The following is a 16,910-nucleotide window of genomic DNA, read 5'->3' on the forward strand; positions in this document are numbered from 1 at the left end:
CAAAAGACTTGAGCCATCATTCTGTGCCGAAGCTCAAAGAGCTCACACAGAGAGATCATATGGAGAAGGCCTGAGACCACTTAGACAGACATTTACAGGTTTACTGCTCCAAGTCCAGCTACCTTCTGATCCTCAGCCAAAACTATCCAGTAAGGCCTTTTCCCTGACCTAAAAAAATCTTGACAGATTTTAAGTTACTTAGTTATTTCATACAGGAATACTAATGTGAATGGGAAGATAACAGTTTAAAATGAAAGTTAATACATTCCCATCATATGAATCCATTCTCAATAAGAACACAAAAGGGAACTTCAGAGCCTCTTAAAATCATGTAATTTCATTGAGTCAAATTAGTACTTTCAAAACTTTTCCCATAAAAGTTTTTGTTACATTCTCTTGTGATATATATCAGAAGATGGCTTAATTTTCACATACAATTAACAGCAGGTAGAACTTAATGTGTACAACTTAATAGTTTAATTTTTAAAAGAATATTTATTTGAAATGCAGGGTTATAGAGAGCAACACAGAGAAAGAGATCAAGTTCTTCCATCCACTGGTTCAGTCTGCAAATGGCCGCAATGGCCAGGGCTGGGTCGATCTGAAATCAGGAGACAGAAGCTTCTTCCAGGTTTTCCACATGGGTGCAGGAACCCTAGCACTTGGGCCATCTTCTGCTGCCTTCCCAGGCTCATTAGCAGGGAGCTGCTTCAGAAATGGAGAAGATAGGAAGGACTCGAAGCAGCTCCTATATGAGATGCCAGTGCCGCAGGCAGTGGCTTTACACACTACACCACAGCGCCAGCCCCAATAGTTTGATTTTTATTTATCAGTACCCACATAACGTAATTCCCCAGGTTGAGTTGCCAAAGATTAAAGAATAAGTAAGCTCCAGTAGAATTCCAAACCTGATTCTGAGTGGATACTTACGTCAAATCTGCAATCTTACTAAAGACCTTGAGACTTACTGATCCACAGTTTCAAATTAAAAAAAAATGCAACTCCACTGGTAGAATGTAGGTAGGAACCTATAAGCTAACACAATCATTATATGTTGAAATATTAAATATATTAGCAGAAATTTGAATAAATATATACTCTACATCAATTCATACAAAGTCATGGGTTTGTAGTTAAAACAATTTGAACAAAGCAATGATTTTCATGTCTTTGGGGTTTTGGAAGCATGGATAAAGGATTGCAAGCTTACATCTGTCCTTCACCACCACATTACAATAGAAATTGAACCTAGCTAAAGAGAGTTGCAACCACAGGACAAATGCTTTCATTATAAATTAGTCATCATTATACTCAGAGAACTCTGAAATCCCATGATAATTCCATCATGTTTCTCTGGGCTCTCATAAAAATTTCAACCAAACTGTTTTTCTCTTCGCTTTCAGTAGATGACTTAATGTTGAACTAAAAATGAAATTAAGAGCTGTTAGGAACATTTTTCATTTTTCTGATACCAAACGTGACTCACTTGCCATAGCAAAGGGATTTCCCTCTCTGGTTTTAGGCCAGTTGCAACCTATCTATGCTGGAGATCCTGTTCTCTTTGACTTTTTCACACTCCCTGTGTACTACCTGCTAGCTCTTTCATAAAGGTTCAACTTCAAAAGGGTCATACAAAATGAAATTAAAAGATTAATTTAGGGTAAAAAATTGAAATGCATGCATAATCATTGAGTTTTTGAATACCCTTTTCCATTAATGTATTTCAAAATTTTTTGCACCAAAACCTAACTTTTAATTCCATTTTTCAAAAGCCTTTAGACATACTCTGATTTTAAACAGGATGTCTAAGTCTAGTTAGCATTGGAATACTGGAAGATACAAATATGAGATCAAGCGTTCATATTTGTGAGATCTTAAGTAGCTGGTGAAATAGAACTGCAGATACTAATTAAGAAGCTATCTGTGAGGTTATTGAGGCTTTAGCATGAGTACAGCTGGCAATTGAGACAGTATAGGATGGAAAGAGGAGTTAGATTTGGATCATGAGTTAAATGACAGGAAGTGAGATGCTTTCAAAAGGGACAGAAAATATGGTCAAAGAAGAGGAAAACCAAGAGACCACACTTCATATAAAACTTATACACAGGGGCCAGCATTTTGGAGTAGAAGAAGGCTAACTTTCCACCTGCAGTGACAGCATCCCATGTAATGTCGGTTTAAGTCCTGGCTACTCCACTTCCGATCCTACTCCCTGCTAATGTGCCTGGGAAAGCAGTGGAAGATGGCCCAAGTAAAGCCCCTGACTCCTGGCTGTGGATTGGTCCTGCTATAGCCATTGGAGCCATTTAGGGAGTGAACCAGCAGGTGGAAGATCTCTCTCTCTCTCTCTCTCTCTCTCTCTCTCTCTCTCTCCTTCTCTCTGTATCTCTGCTTTCAAATAAATAAATACATCTTAAACAAAAGTTATAGTCGAACCTTTCTGGAAATTTGTCTATGAAGGCAAAGTCAAAACTATAGATTTGTAACTGGAGAGGAATGAAGGGAATATGCAAGAATTGTTTTTCTTTTTCCATTTAGTGTAAGGGCACATCGTGTCACAATGTTAAGGATCAGTTTCTTCCAGGGGGCTTGTTGTTGTCTTAATATGGTTTTCTGCAAGGAGTCAAAAAGCATAGTAAATCTTAAATTCTTGCTAGATATGAGACTGGCAGCAGAATAGACATATTTGATGGCCTTGAATTCTCAGCATCAAGTGAATTCATCACCAGGTATTTTTGTTATAGGATCTTAACACTGTACTTGTATGATTATAGGGAAGTGAAGATTGAAGACCTTGTAAAACAAAAGAAGCAATATAGTTCTGTGACCAAAATCCTTCACTGTGTGATTGATAATCAAGATCTGAGACACCTTTGAAGTTAAAAAGAAAGTGTAGGGAAGTACGTAAGACAAGACACCAACTCACAAAATGGTTTCCAAGTGAACGGACTGTAAAGCCTTCAATATTTGCTTTTAGAGTTAAATAGTTCAGGGCATCATTCTTAAAATATTATTTGGCAAATATGGAGTTCATCATCATGCATTTTCTTGGCATTTTCACCATGAAAATTCCATTTTGAGCTAAAATATTCCACTATAATAATGAGGACTAATATTATGGCATAGCAGAAACCTTTGTAGTATGCCATGTATTCTGACTTTTTCCACAGTGCCTCTGTGGAAGACTATCTGTTTTAGAATATATATTGTTTAAACAATCTGACCTTTGACCTATGTAGTATTGTGTTATAAAGACAATTTCAGGAAAACTGTATGGAAGTCTATCCCAGATTCCTTCAGTGCATGCTCAAAATTTGCTTTAATTTCTTCCTTGAACAGATATTTGTTTATCATTTGAATTTTAAACTCACTGGAGTCAGTGATATAGGAAAATGGATTTCTTGCTCTATTACCTTTAAAAAGGGTAATTATCATGGAATATATGATCTGTTTATGGTTTCTGTGGATGTTATCTAACCTAGAAAGAGAGTGATCAGCATGAAGCAAAGCAGATGGTGAGGTGTCTGCTTTCTGTCTGAGAGTACATGTAACAGAGGTCTATAAAGTCCTGATGTGTGGGTCAGTTGTCCTGCCCACTGGTATTTGGCAAAGAGATCCTTTAAGCCTGGACTCATTGTCAGATGTTTATTAGGGAATTTTTAGAGTGCAAAACACATGACAAAAATATCATCTTTCTTCTGTGTTTCACTTGCATTCGTTTCATCGTGTATCTACACACACACACACACATGCCTAAACAAAAATACAGAGACTCTGCAATTAGATGATTACATCACATTTAAAGTTTAGTTACCATAAATATCAGGTTTTAGAGAAGTTAACACTGAGTTTTGTTTTTAATGAGTTTCACTTGGTAGTTAGAATTTTAAGTTCCTTGGGCTGGAACTGTGTTTTATAGACCTTGGCATAATATCTGTATCTCTGACCCAGTTTCAACATCGTATTATAACTATCTGTATGTGTGTCTGCCTTCTTACTATAAATCCTGGAGGCTTTAATTTCGGTCATATTCCTGTGTTCTGACACCTCATAGATGCTTTGGTACATACGATGTCTTCAACAAAAGTCCTCAATAAAAGATAGGTGTTTTATATCTTCTTCTGTTATAAATAAATACTACACAGTTAATTAAGAAGTCACCCTTTATTTACAATTTTTTCCTTTATTTACAAATTTTTCCTTACAGTATAGGGAATGAGAATGTATGTAATGAAATATGTGTGCCTTACATTTTATTTAGTGGATATTCTGCAGTGCTTTTATCATAACAAATTCTTTTTTTTTTTTTTTTTTGGACAGGCAGAGTTAGACAGTAAGAGAGAGACAGAGAGAGAGACAGAGAGAAACAGAGAGCAAGGTCTTCCTTCCCTTGGTTCACCCCCTAATTGGCTGCTACGGCCAGCATGCTGCGCTGATCTGAAGCCAGGAGCCAGGCACCTCCTACTGGTCTCCCATGCGGGTGTAGGGCCTAAGCACATGGGCCATCCTCCATTGCCTTTCCAGGCCACAGCAGACAGCTGGACTGGAAGAGGAGCAACCGGGACAGAATCCAGAATCTGGCGCCCCAACTGGGACTAGAACCTGGGGTGCCGGCACCGCAGGCGGAGGATTAGCCAAGTGAGCCACGGTGCAGGCCTATCATAACAAATTCTAAAATAAACTAAAAGTTCATATTTTTACCCTAAACATAACTATATGTTACAGTATATGTATATATACATATACAAAACATATATATACATAATATATGTTTTATAATCAATATATAATAAAATTTAAGGTTTTCTGTTTTTATTTAGTAAATTTTTATTTCTATTTTAAAATTGTATTAGAAATCCTGAGAGGCAGAGAGAGAAAGAGACAGAGAGAGATAGAGATTTTCCATCTGCTGGTTAACTCCCCCGAGAATCGCCCTAACAGTCAAGCCTGGGACCCGCCCAAACCAGGATCCAGAACTCAATGTCAGTGTCCTAAGTGGGTGGGAGAGACCCAAGCATTTGAGCCATTACTTTCTTTCTACTAGGATACTGAGAGGAAAGCTAGAATTGGAAAGGGAACAATGATTGACCCAGGACATTGCAGTATGGGCTGCAGCATCTTAACTGCTGTGCCACACACCTGCCATTACAATTTTACTTTTAACTACAGCATATTGTTAGTGTGATTTAAGTAAAACTATTAATAATTTCATATTTGAAGGTGAACTATCTTTAAAAATTGCTTTATAGGGACCAAGTATTTAGCATAGTGGTTAGAGTACCTATATCTCACATATGATGAGTGGATGAGTTTGATTCTTGTCTCTGACTCCTGATTCCAGCTTCACACCAGTGCAAACTCTGGAAGACAGCTGCAATGGCTTAAGTAATTGGGATTCTGCCACCCATATGGAAGACTTGGGTTGAGTTCTAGGCTTCTTGCTTTGGCCTGACTCCTTTCAGCTATTATGAGCATTTGGGAAGTGCACCAGAGGATGGGACCTCCGTCAGTTTCCATCTCTCACATAAATAAAAATATAATTTAAACATTTTATGTTCTAGTATGTGGTCAGTCCTAGAGTAGGTTCCATGCACTGCTGAGAAGAATGTAAATTCTTTAAGTGTAGGATTGAAAGTTCTGTAGATATCTGTTAGATCCATTTGGGCTATAGTGTTGATTAAATCTGCTGTTTCCTTGTTGATCTTCTGTCCGGTTGATCTGTCTATTTCTGAGAGTGGAGTATTGAAGTCCCCCAGGACTATTGTACTGGAGTCCAAGTCTCCCTTTAAGTCCCTTAACATATCTTTTAAATAAACCGGTGCCCTGTAATTAGGTGCATATACATTGATAATCATTATATCTTCCTGTTGAATTGATCTCTTAATCATTATATAGTGCCCCTCTTTGTCTCTGTTAATAGTTTTTGCATTAAAGTTTATTTTGTCTGATATTAATATGGCTATGCCAGCCTGTTTTGTTTTTTTTTTTTTTTTTTTTTTTTTTTGGTTTCTGTTGGCATGGAATATCTTTTTCCAACCTTTCACTTTCAGTCTGCATACATCTTTGTTGGAAAGATGTGTTTCTTTTTTTTTTTTTTAATCAAAAGCTACATTTAATTCTCAGATCCAACAGAGGCAGACACAGATGTGTTTCTTGTAAGCGGCAAATAGATGGGTTTTGTTCCTTAATCCATTCAGCCAGTCTGTGTCTTTTAACTGGAGAGTTGAGGCCATTAATGTTCAATGTGACTAATGATAAGTGGTAACTTTGCCCTGCCATTTGCCAAAGATAAGTTCTAATATATGCTTTGAATTCCCTGTAATCTTTTTCTGTGAGGTTTCCTTCCTTTACCTTCTTTCATATTGATGGCCATGTTTCTGTGTTTCTGTGTGTAACACATCTTTAAGCATCTTTTGCAGGACTGGACAAGTGGTGACAAATTCTTTCAATTTCTGTTTGCTATGAAAGGTCTTTATTTCACCTTCATTGACAAATGAGAGTTTTGCAGGATATAATATTCTGGGCTGGTAGTTTTTCTCTTTTAGTACCTGGGCTATATCTCACCATTCCCTCCTAGCCTGTAGGGGTTCTGATAAGTCAGCTGTGAATCTAATTGGAGAACCTCTGAGAGTAATCTGACATTTCTCTCTTGTACATTTTAGAATCTTTTCTTATGTTTCACTGTGGTGACTTTGATTGAATTTGTTGTGGTGAGGATCTCGTTTGGTTATGTTTATAAGGGGTTCTATGTGCTTCCTGTACACAGCAGACTCATAGAATGGCAGGTGTCCTAAACAGCACTCTGGCCTCATTATTAGCTCTTAAGGCCTTTGTATCTGGCTGAAGAGCCCATGAGATTATTTTAGACATGGAAAGCCAAGACACTCTGGCAAAATAAATAAATAAATAAATAAAAAAAACACATAAATGAAAGATCTCTGCAAGTGAGATCCCAGTGGAAAGAACGGGCCATCAAAGAAGAAGGAGGTACCTTTCTCTGAAGGGAGGAGAGAACTTCCACTTTGACTATGACCTTCTCTAAATAAGATCGGAGTTAGTGAAGTCAAAAGGTTTCCTTAGCCTTGGCAACTCATGACTAGAGCCTAGGGTGATTACTGACACCATAAACAATAGTGTCAATTGTTAAGTCAACAACAGGAGTCACTGTGCACTTACTCCTCATGTAGGATCTATGTCCTTAATGTGTTGTACAATGTGAATAAATGCTATAACTAGTACTCAAACCATATTGTACACTTTGTGTTCCAGTGTGGATGCAAATTGCTGAAATCTTTACTTAATATATACTAAATTGATCTTCTGTATATAAAGATAATTGAAAATGAATTTTGATGCGAATGGAATAGGAGAGGGAGTGGGAGATGGGGAGGCTGCAGGTGGGAGGGAAGTTATGGGGGTGGAAAAGACATTGTAATCCATAAACTGTATTTGGCAATTTATATTTATTAAATAAAAGTTAAAGAAATTTTAAATTTGCTATAAACTTAAATTTAGTAATAGAACATGTCATTTCTGTCTATTGGCTTTAACAGAAAATACGAGTGTATTTTAATTGTGGAGTTGAAACCTGATCTGATCAAGCTGATTTTGTTGTCTCAGAGTACCTTTACAGATGATGAGATGCACTCTCCAAAGAGTTTTTATTCATTGAGGAATCTTACATGTGCTTACATGCATAGGTATTTAATGAACCAACTGGTTAAGTTTTAGGTGTACAGACTCATGTCTTCATCACCCAGAGCAAGGGGTAGAACATTTAAAATGCCATAGAGGGCCCACCATGTCTCCTCCTACTCACTGTGTAGTATTCCATAGTGTATATATACATAATGTCTTTATCTAGCCTTAAGTTGATGGGCATTTGGGTTGATTCCATATCTTAGCTATTGTGTGTTGAGCTGCAGGTACAGATCACTTTCATATACTGATTTCTTCATGTTTGAGTAAATTCCCAAGAGTGGGATGGCTGGGTCACATGGTAGTTCTATATTCAGATTTCTGAGGCATCTCTGTACTGTCTTCCACAGTGGCTGCACTAGTTCACTTTCCCATCAACAATGGATTAAGATTCCTTCTTCCACACATCCTTGCCAGCATTTGTTGCTTCTTGATTTCTGTATGAGAGCCATTCTAGCTGGGTTGAGGTAAAACCTCTTTGTGGTTTTGATTTGAATTTCCCTGATGGCTAATGATGCTAATCATTTTTCCAAGTGTCTGTTGGTCATTTGAATTTTCTCTCTTAAAAATGCCTGTTAAGTCCTTTTTCTTAATTGTAGTTAAGACCAATTAAAGTTAAATGCAATGAGAAACCATTTTTCAATTTTTTTCTTAAAACTTTTCTTTCATTTATGATAATTAGATATCTTTGCCTAGCCATATAAATGAACATTTAGAAATACAGAGATATCCAACTGACCCATTACAGTTTGTATATGCATACTACATAGAGGGTTTCGAGGTTTATTCAGACAGCAACATGATTGGGTCTCAAGAGCTTCATGAGGGTAGCTAAAAACAAGTTAACAAGTCAAAGAGGGCAGGCTCAAAAGACTGCCTACAAGATGATTCCATTTGTAGGCAACTCTAGAAATAGGAAAATCAGAGCTCTAAAGTATAGTCCAGCACTTTCCAGGGATCAGAACATGGCACGGGAACTGGTTGAAAAGGACCATGCATGAACTTTCTGTGGTGATAATGATGATGTGTGTCCTGTTGTGGTATAAGTTGCATGGCTGTTTACATTAGTCAAAGCCCAGAACTAACCACCCAAAATGCATGCATTTATTATAATGCTGACAAATATGTTAGATTATAAGAAAATACATGTACCAGACTTTTCTTAAGTGATTAATATTGATTTAGCAAATATTGGTGAAAGGAAAGGCCACCACAAAACACACCAAACACTGGAATAAGGGAAAAGGTTTATTGTCAAATGGGGGAAACCTGACAGGCTGCCTCCCCATGCACAAAACAGCAGCCTGTACTGGGAGAACTGGTCTTATACAGCTTTGAAGAGGTAAGCAAGTGAGAACAGGGTGTGGGTGGAGCTGATACTTGTGACTGGGCCATTTGGTCACCTGATTTCTTGTAAGCCGGGCTAGGTTTAGGAAGATGTTTTGTTTTTTATAAAGCAAGTGTTGTGTGGGATTACACCAGCCCCAAACATCCAGGAAGGATGGGGGGATAATGATCTATTTTCTAGAGCTGCTTCCTGCTGACATGGGGCAACATATTACTCTGCACTGGCATGGGGCAATGTCTCAAGTCATGATGTCCTGGGTGGGGAGCCGAGTATATCCCTGTAGTAGCATTTATTTGAACACTTGATTGGTGAAGCGTTTGGTTCATTCCATTATCACTTCCTGTAAACCTTAAACAGCCAGTGTAGTATAAAAACCAGGATGAGAATAGTAGCCAATCGTCCTAAGAGCAGCATTAACCAAGTGATGAGGGGGCTCCGTAGGCAGGGGGAGAGGAGAAGTTTGTCTGTAGAAAATGTTGTGAGGAGGAGAGGATTATCAGTACACATGGGTCAGGAGCAGAGCCATGGATCTAAGAATAGAGGGTGTGATTACAAAGAAATGAGGCCTCAAGTGGACTAGACAGGGTCTAGAATAAAGGATGGAATCATTATTAGAGGTGCTGTCCAAACCACAAGCAAGTTTCCCCATTGAGAGGCAAGTAGAAACTGACAGAAGGAGATTGATAATGATCAGGAGGGCTTTAAGGCCTTGCCAGTTATGAGGCTCAGACTTGTCTATCTCTTCACATGGGATACATCAAAAGGGAGGTGTGAATCTCCTTTGGAAAAGCACCCTGTTGACTTCCATTCCCTAGCTGGCCTGGGAGGAGAGCTGGTCAGGCAAAGGCAAATGGCATCTCTAACAGGAAATTTAAAGTTCTGCCTACAATGTTGCTGACCCTAATCATTAGCAGTGCTTACTTCGGAAGCTGGGCAGAGTGAAGGGCTTTTCAGCTTAGAGCCATGAAGGTCTGCAGCTCCGACCTGCAGTCCTTCAACTCCAGGGTAGTTCCATTTTCAGTAACCCAACTCTTGGCAGGCAGAGTTGCCAGAGCTCTTCATAAGCTGAGTTCTGTTACAGCCCTGGCTTTCCATATAAACCAGTGCAGTGTGGACTGGCCTATTGGGTCTCCCTGATGGAAGATCACTGTGTAGAACAGCCATTAATTGTCCTGCCACCTATCTTTACATTGCTTCTGCTCCTTAGCTTTTTCTTCCTCCTGGTTTTGTTAAAGCAGATGGGAGGAAACTTAAGATGATGCAAGTCAAGGGGGAGCTTAAGTCCCATCTCTTAATCTTTCATGGTCTAAACTAGAAATCTATGATAGGATTCTACAAAAACGTTTATTCCTTTTTGATCTCTGGGCCTTTCTCATTAAGATAATCATCATGTCTTGTAACACAAGATCATTAGACTTTTTTCTAACATTTGGACATTTGTATAAGTAGCATTTTACATCGTAACTTAAAATTTAATACCACTTCACATCTTGACAGTACTTGAAATATAATCCAAATAGCCTAATTAGTTGTTGTCTCTACAAAAGGAGAGACATATATCTTTTGATATTTCCAGGGGCCTAACGAGAAATATCAAAGTCCAAAGAATTTGGAACTTTGATTTTTTTTTGGAATTCCTGTTCAGACATTTCAGAATATCTGGTATAAATAGGATCCCTTAACATCATGCCATAATATAGACCAGATTTGATCAATGTTACAAAGTGATTACTCAAATGTTGTGGAATAAGCATATATGTTAAAAAGCCATAACTCTTAATAAAACCTCAGCTGTTTTAAACACTCAGAACGTAACAGAGACATTGAGAGAACGTTATCAATTACTTTAACAGAAAACAAAATCTGTGTCTCTTTGGTAGTTCCAAAAATTGGAAATAAAACCTTAAATTTAAGAGTTAGTGCATGGAATAATATGCCATAACTTGGAACAGTTTTAACAGAATGAGAATTAGGGAACAGAAAATAGCTTACTGGAGCTGGCCAGAAAACCAAGTCACCAATTAAACAAAACTATTAAAAGAAGAGGCTACAGATTTTCAACAAATTTTTAAGATGATTTCAAAATATTGTAAAAGTCTCATTGCTTTAATAGAGGATCGGATTTTAGTTCTATGTCAATTAATAGCTCTTGCTTTTCACCTGCTGATTTCCTTGATTTACATTTTGAAATAACCCTTTAAAAATCTTTAAAAATCTCCAAGATAACATTTTCTAAATAAGATAACATATCAAATTTTAGCCTTAGTTACTTTTAAGCAGTGTTGAACTATTTTTATATGAAAGCATATTTTTTAACAAACTGAAATAGTTTTTCTAAAGAACATAAGGTGCTAAGAGTACCAGTATTTACACTTAGACACATTTATCTAATTTTCCTTTACCCAATTTACATTTAGCAATTACACCTGGATGACTGAAGATGCTGATATTATATCATACCTCCATCTGAATTAAGGTCAAAATTGTATTTATATAGAATTCTATTCCGTTAACTATAAATCAGTGACATTAAATCAGAGATACACATTGCTATCAGAAACCTGTTAAACTAAGTTGTAGAACAAGTTTTGCAAGTTACTGTTCACAATTATGTCGGGTTTAACAGGGGAAGACATCCATCAGGGCAAATGGGCCCCCCTCCAGAGATTCCTAAAGAGAATCCAATGAGTGACAGAATAAGGGGAATTATAGAAAAGGAGATAGGTTCTGGAAATAGTAATTAACCCAAAGACCCTGCTGGTTTGAAGGGCCAGTAGTCCTGATCATTATTTCACATAGGCTAAGAGAGATATATGGGTGTAGAATTTCTGAAATTTCTCTCAAGGTTTTATGGCCCCTTGATGCAGGGCAGAACAGATGCCAAAGTGGTTAGGTTAAAAGAGAGGGAGTGGCAGAATGGAGGAGGAAGGTTTAGGAAGAGAGCTCTGGCTGTTAACCCAGAGCTAATGAATGAAATATCAACCAGGCCAAATAGTGGTATAGAAAAAGATGAGGCATTTTTTTTTTTTAATTTTTGACAGGCAGAGTGGACAGTGAGAGAGAGGGAGAGAGAGAGAGAGAGAGAAAGGTCTTCCTTTGCCGTTGGTTCACCCTTCAATGGCTGCCGCGGCCGGCGCGCTGCGGCCAGCGCATCTCGCTGATCTGATGGCAGGAGTCAGGTGCCTCTCCTGGTCTCCCATGGGGTGCAGGGCCCAAGCACTTGGGCCATCCTCCACTGCACTCCCTGGCTATAGCAGAGAGCTGGCCTGGAAGAGGGGCAGCCGGGACAGAATCCGGTGCCCCAACCAGGACTAGAACCCGGTGTGCCAGCGCCGCAAGGCGGAGGATTAGCCTATTGAGCCACGGCGCCGGCCGCATTTTTCTTTAATGCTCAGGATTGAAGATGTCTCTCAAAATTCTCTCACTCCCTATGACAGCCAGACATGCACTGAAGCCCACAAGAAGGGAGGAAGGTGAGGGTGGGATTAGCATGTTTTACCCACATTCACTCAGCCTTCCAAACTTGTAGCTTGGGGTATATAAATATATATAGCACATACAGGGAGTGGTCAGTCCCCTTTACCAGCGGTGTGTAGACTGAGCCTCTGCCTTCAAATATATACTGTCGGTTTGTTCCCCTACATGAAGAAAAATAGTTGTTCTATGCCTCTTTTTTTTTTTTTTTAAAAAAAAGACTTATTTAGTTATTTGAAAGTCAGAGTTACACAGTTACACAGAGAGAGAAGGAGAGACAGAGAGAGAGAGAAAGAGAGATCTTCCATCCACTGGTTCCCTCCCCAACTGGCTGCAATGGCCAGTGCTGTGCTGATCCAAAGCCACGAGCCAGGAGCTTCCTCCGGGTCTCCCACATGGGCACAGTGGCCTTGGGACTAGGGCCATCTTTTACTGTTTTCTCAGGCTAAAGCAGGGAGCTGGATCAGAAGTGGAAGACCCAGGTTTCGAACCGGTGTCCATATGAATGTAAAGCTGACTTCAGCATGTCTACTCAGTTCCTACAAACTAGATTTCCTAGTCCCATTATCAAGTGTTTCCTAGATGTTTCATTCATTAGCTCTGGGTTAAAGTCCCACTGTGCCACAGCCCCAGCCCCTGTTCTATGCCTCTTAATCTTGAGTATTATCTAATTGGTTTAATTTCAACAATGAGCCTTCATGGAGAGAGCCTTAGCAAAGGTGTTTTAAAGCTAGAGAATGCCAGCTTTGGTTCCCACCTAGGTTGGTGACTAGGCAGGTGAAGTTACAAAAAAGCACAGTGGGGGAATAAAATTCTCCCCAGTAAACCTCCTCTGAGATATATGGACCAGACAGAAGTGACCCAAAAGAGGGAACTTAAGAAGGAAGACAGGGGATACCAGAGACATGCTGAAACTTGTCTACAGAGGTTCAGACCACAAAAAGAATATATCTAATGGGAGTCTGGATGAAAAACTGTCTGCAAAAGGGATAATTAGACTTTAACCCAGAGCTAGTGAATGAAACGTCTGGGAAATGCTTGCTAAAGGTACCGGGGAATCTAGTTTGTAGGAATTGAGGAGACCTGCTGAAGTCAGCTTGACATTTAGTTATAAGGCAGGGAAAAAACCATCAAAAGACTTGATTTTCAGAAGGCTGCTGGGGCCGGCGCTGTGGTGCAGCCAGTTAATGCTCTGGCCTGAAATGCTGGCATCCTATATGGGCGCTGGTTCAAGTCCTGGCTGATCCTCTTCCAATCCAGCTCTCTGCTATGGCCTGGGAAAGCAGTAGAAGATGGCTCAAGTCCTTGGGCCCCTGCACCCATGTGAGAGACCCCGAATAAGCTCCTGGCTCCTGGCTTTGGATAGGTGCAGTTCCAGCCTTTTGGCCATCTGGAGAGTGAACCAGCAGATAGAAGACCTCTCTCTCTGTCTCTGCCTCTCTCTGTAATTCTGTCTTTCCAGTAAATAAAATAAATCTTTAAAAAAAAAAAAAAAGAAGGTGGGATAGGTGACTTGTTTATAGTAAACTGTGAGTTCAAAAGGATGGAATTGCCACTCTCTTGCTATTCAAGATAAAATTGGATCAGGAAGGGGAGGGGCAAAGAGTGATGGCATGGAGATGGCCCAATCCCAAATGTGCCTTTGCTGCTCTAGACGAGGGTGTTGGAGAGGATCATAGATAAGGCATGGGGAGTAGACACGGACAAGGGCTGGTTCTGAGATAAGGGTGGGGGTGGAGCTGATGCTTATGATTGAGCCATTTGGTCATGTGACTTCAAGGAAGCCAGGCTGGGCTTAGGGAGATAGTATCATTTTACTAATAATTGGTATTTTTTAAAATCCAATTTAATTCAGGATAAGTGTAACATATAAAATAAATACTGCTCTCTTCCCAGGCCAGCTAGGTAATAAAAGTTAACAGGGTGCCTTCTCTAAGAAGGTTCATACCTCCCTTGTGTCTCTTCCTGTACCCCATGTGAAGAGATGGATCTCGACCTCATATAAACCTGGCCAGGCCTTAAAGCCCACCTGATCATTATCAAGCCTCTTCTGTCACTTTCTATTTGCCTCTCAATGGGAAAACTTGCTAGTATTTTAGATAGCACCTTTCTTAGGTCCTCTAATAATGACTCTGTCCTTTGTTTTATGTATTTTTTAAAGATTTATTTATTTACTTGAAAGTTGAAGTAGGCAGGCATACAGGTTAAAATCAATTAGGTTTGTGAGCTGGAAGACCACGCCATAGCCACAGCCCTGTGTGAACTCATGCCCTACCTGATACCTTTACCACGCCCCTGTGTGACCTCATGCCCCTACTTGGCCACACCTGGGTGCCCACCAGCCAATCAGGTTAATTAACCACTCCCCTTTGGAAGCGGGTTAACAGCCTGGGACACAGAGGGTGTGTCCTGCCCCTGGCTTCTGTTTCCTGGCCTCTTGTCAGGAGGGGGCTGGCTTTAGCCCTGCGCCTCCTTTGGGCCACCCACCCTAGGCTTCTTGGCCTGGATGCTGCTCCATGTGGCTGGTTCCTGGTGCTCGGTATGAACCCAGATTTACCTCTCTCTCTTAGATAAAGCTTTCACTCTCCTACTATTTCTCTCACTAAATAAAAGCCTAAAATGTACCATGCTGCCTCATTTATTTATGCTGCTATTTAGAATTCTTCTCTAGATATTAGGCAAGAACCCTCTCGGGCTTATTAATATTGGGGATTTATTAATAACCATGTGGTGATATCATATGGCACCCCAAATTCTGGTAGCACCCAGATGGGACTTCTGGGGAACTTTAAAGGGCCGCATTTTCATATATATTTTAGGGGTTCACTCCCAATATCAAAAGTCAGAGTTACACAGAGAGAGAAGGAGAGGCAGAAAGAGAGAGAGAGGTCTTCCATCTGATGGTTCACTCCCCAATTGGCTGCAACAGCCACAGCTGCACTGATTAGAAGCCAGGATCCAGGAGCCTCTTCCGGGTCTCCCATGTGGGTGGACTTGGGCCATCTACTGCTTTTCCAGGCCCATAGCAGAGAGCCGGATCGGAAGAGGAGCAGCCAGGTCTCCAACTGGTGCCCATATGGGACACTGGTGCTTCAAGCCAGGGCATTAATCCACTGCGCCCCAGCACTGGCCCCTATCCTTTGTTTTATACCTTGTGAGCTTAATCTGCTTGTTAGATTCATTTTCTACAGCCATGAAACAGCACTACCACTAGCCTCCTTGGGTGTTGCTTCCCTTGGAGATTCTCTCCATGTCACTCTGGCTTGAGGTCTCTGACTGTAACAAATTTTGCTTTTAAACCCTTAAAAATAAATAAATAAATACTGTTATAACCTGCAATTAATCTAAGAGATGAGAAGAAGTTATTTAGCCCTACATAGTTGATACCTGGAAAATGTGAATTTAAATGTAGATCAATATCATGCAAAGGGTCCAAGTCAATACTAAACCATGTTGATTATTAAGTAGTTTGTGAAACTATGTTGTTTTAAACTTTGGTAGATAAACTTTTTAAATAATTCTATTTGCAAAACTCACCTAGTAGTCAATATAATGTGCAAATATGACTTGAGTCACTTACCCTAGATGGTGAAGATTGTTGGGTTGTAGCTGGGCTAACAATGATATAGGAAATGATCTACATATCTACTAGGGTTCATAAAATTTGTTTTCAAAAGGACTGTTTTGATTTGTTCTGTGTTTTAAAAAATAAGGGTCTGTAATGTCTGTATATTCAATTTTTACTGGTTGATTAAAAAATCATCAATTTCTTCAAGTCAAAAATAGCTAAATTTTTAAAAGTTCAAACATTCATATAATTATTTCCTTATGACCTAAATGACTTCATGTCTATAAAATATACGCTTAACTTAAATAATTAGAGCAGGCAGTTGCAGTCTCATCAACACTGTTGGTGAAGAATTGGGCATGAATATATCTTTTCAAGATGATAAGTAATGTATTTGAAATCAGCCTAACTCCTTTTTGCTGTTTCTAAAAGCTTGGAAGTATATTAAAATGAAGATCTGTGGATTTTGAGGGAGGCTTCTCTATAAAATTTTTTCTGTCCCTGACTTAAATGCATAATTTTGGTTTTCCTATAATTAAATATCAACTTTTTTTCCTAATTTCAAGAGAAAGTTTGAAATTTACTGAATAGTAGGCATTTCTAGTAAATGAAAAGCACTTTTTTTAATGCCTTAGTTGAAAGGAAAGGACACCACAAAACACGCCAGACACCTGAGTAAGGGAAACTGTTCATTGTTCAGTGGGGGAAACCTGACAGGCTGCCTCCCTGTGCAGAGAGAGAGCAACAGCCAATACTGGGAGAATAGGTCTTAGATAGCTTTGCAGAGGTAAGGTAGTGGGAGCAGCAAATCCCATTAGGATG

General features: G+C 39.4%; 1 long non-coding RNA gene across 1 annotated transcript in view; it reads right to left on the bottom strand.

The window, feature by feature from the left end:
* Positions 1 to 472: 472 nt before the first annotated feature.
* The window catches only part of LOC127494002 (uncharacterized), a 31,606-nt gene continuing 15,168 nt past the window's right edge, over positions 473 to 16,910 (bottom strand). Inside the window, exon 2 of the long non-coding RNA XR_007924768.3 lies at positions 473 to 705. This is a non-coding gene — a long non-coding RNA (uncharacterized LOC127494002). The remainder of the gene's footprint in view (positions 706 to 16,910) is intronic.

This window comes from Oryctolagus cuniculus, chromosome 4 (assembly GCF_051225735.1).
Source record: "Oryctolagus cuniculus isolate XC-2025 breed Fujian yellow rabbit chromosome 4, ASM5122573v1, whole genome shotgun sequence".
Lineage (NCBI taxonomy): Eukaryota > Metazoa > Chordata > Mammalia > Lagomorpha > Leporidae > Oryctolagus > Oryctolagus cuniculus.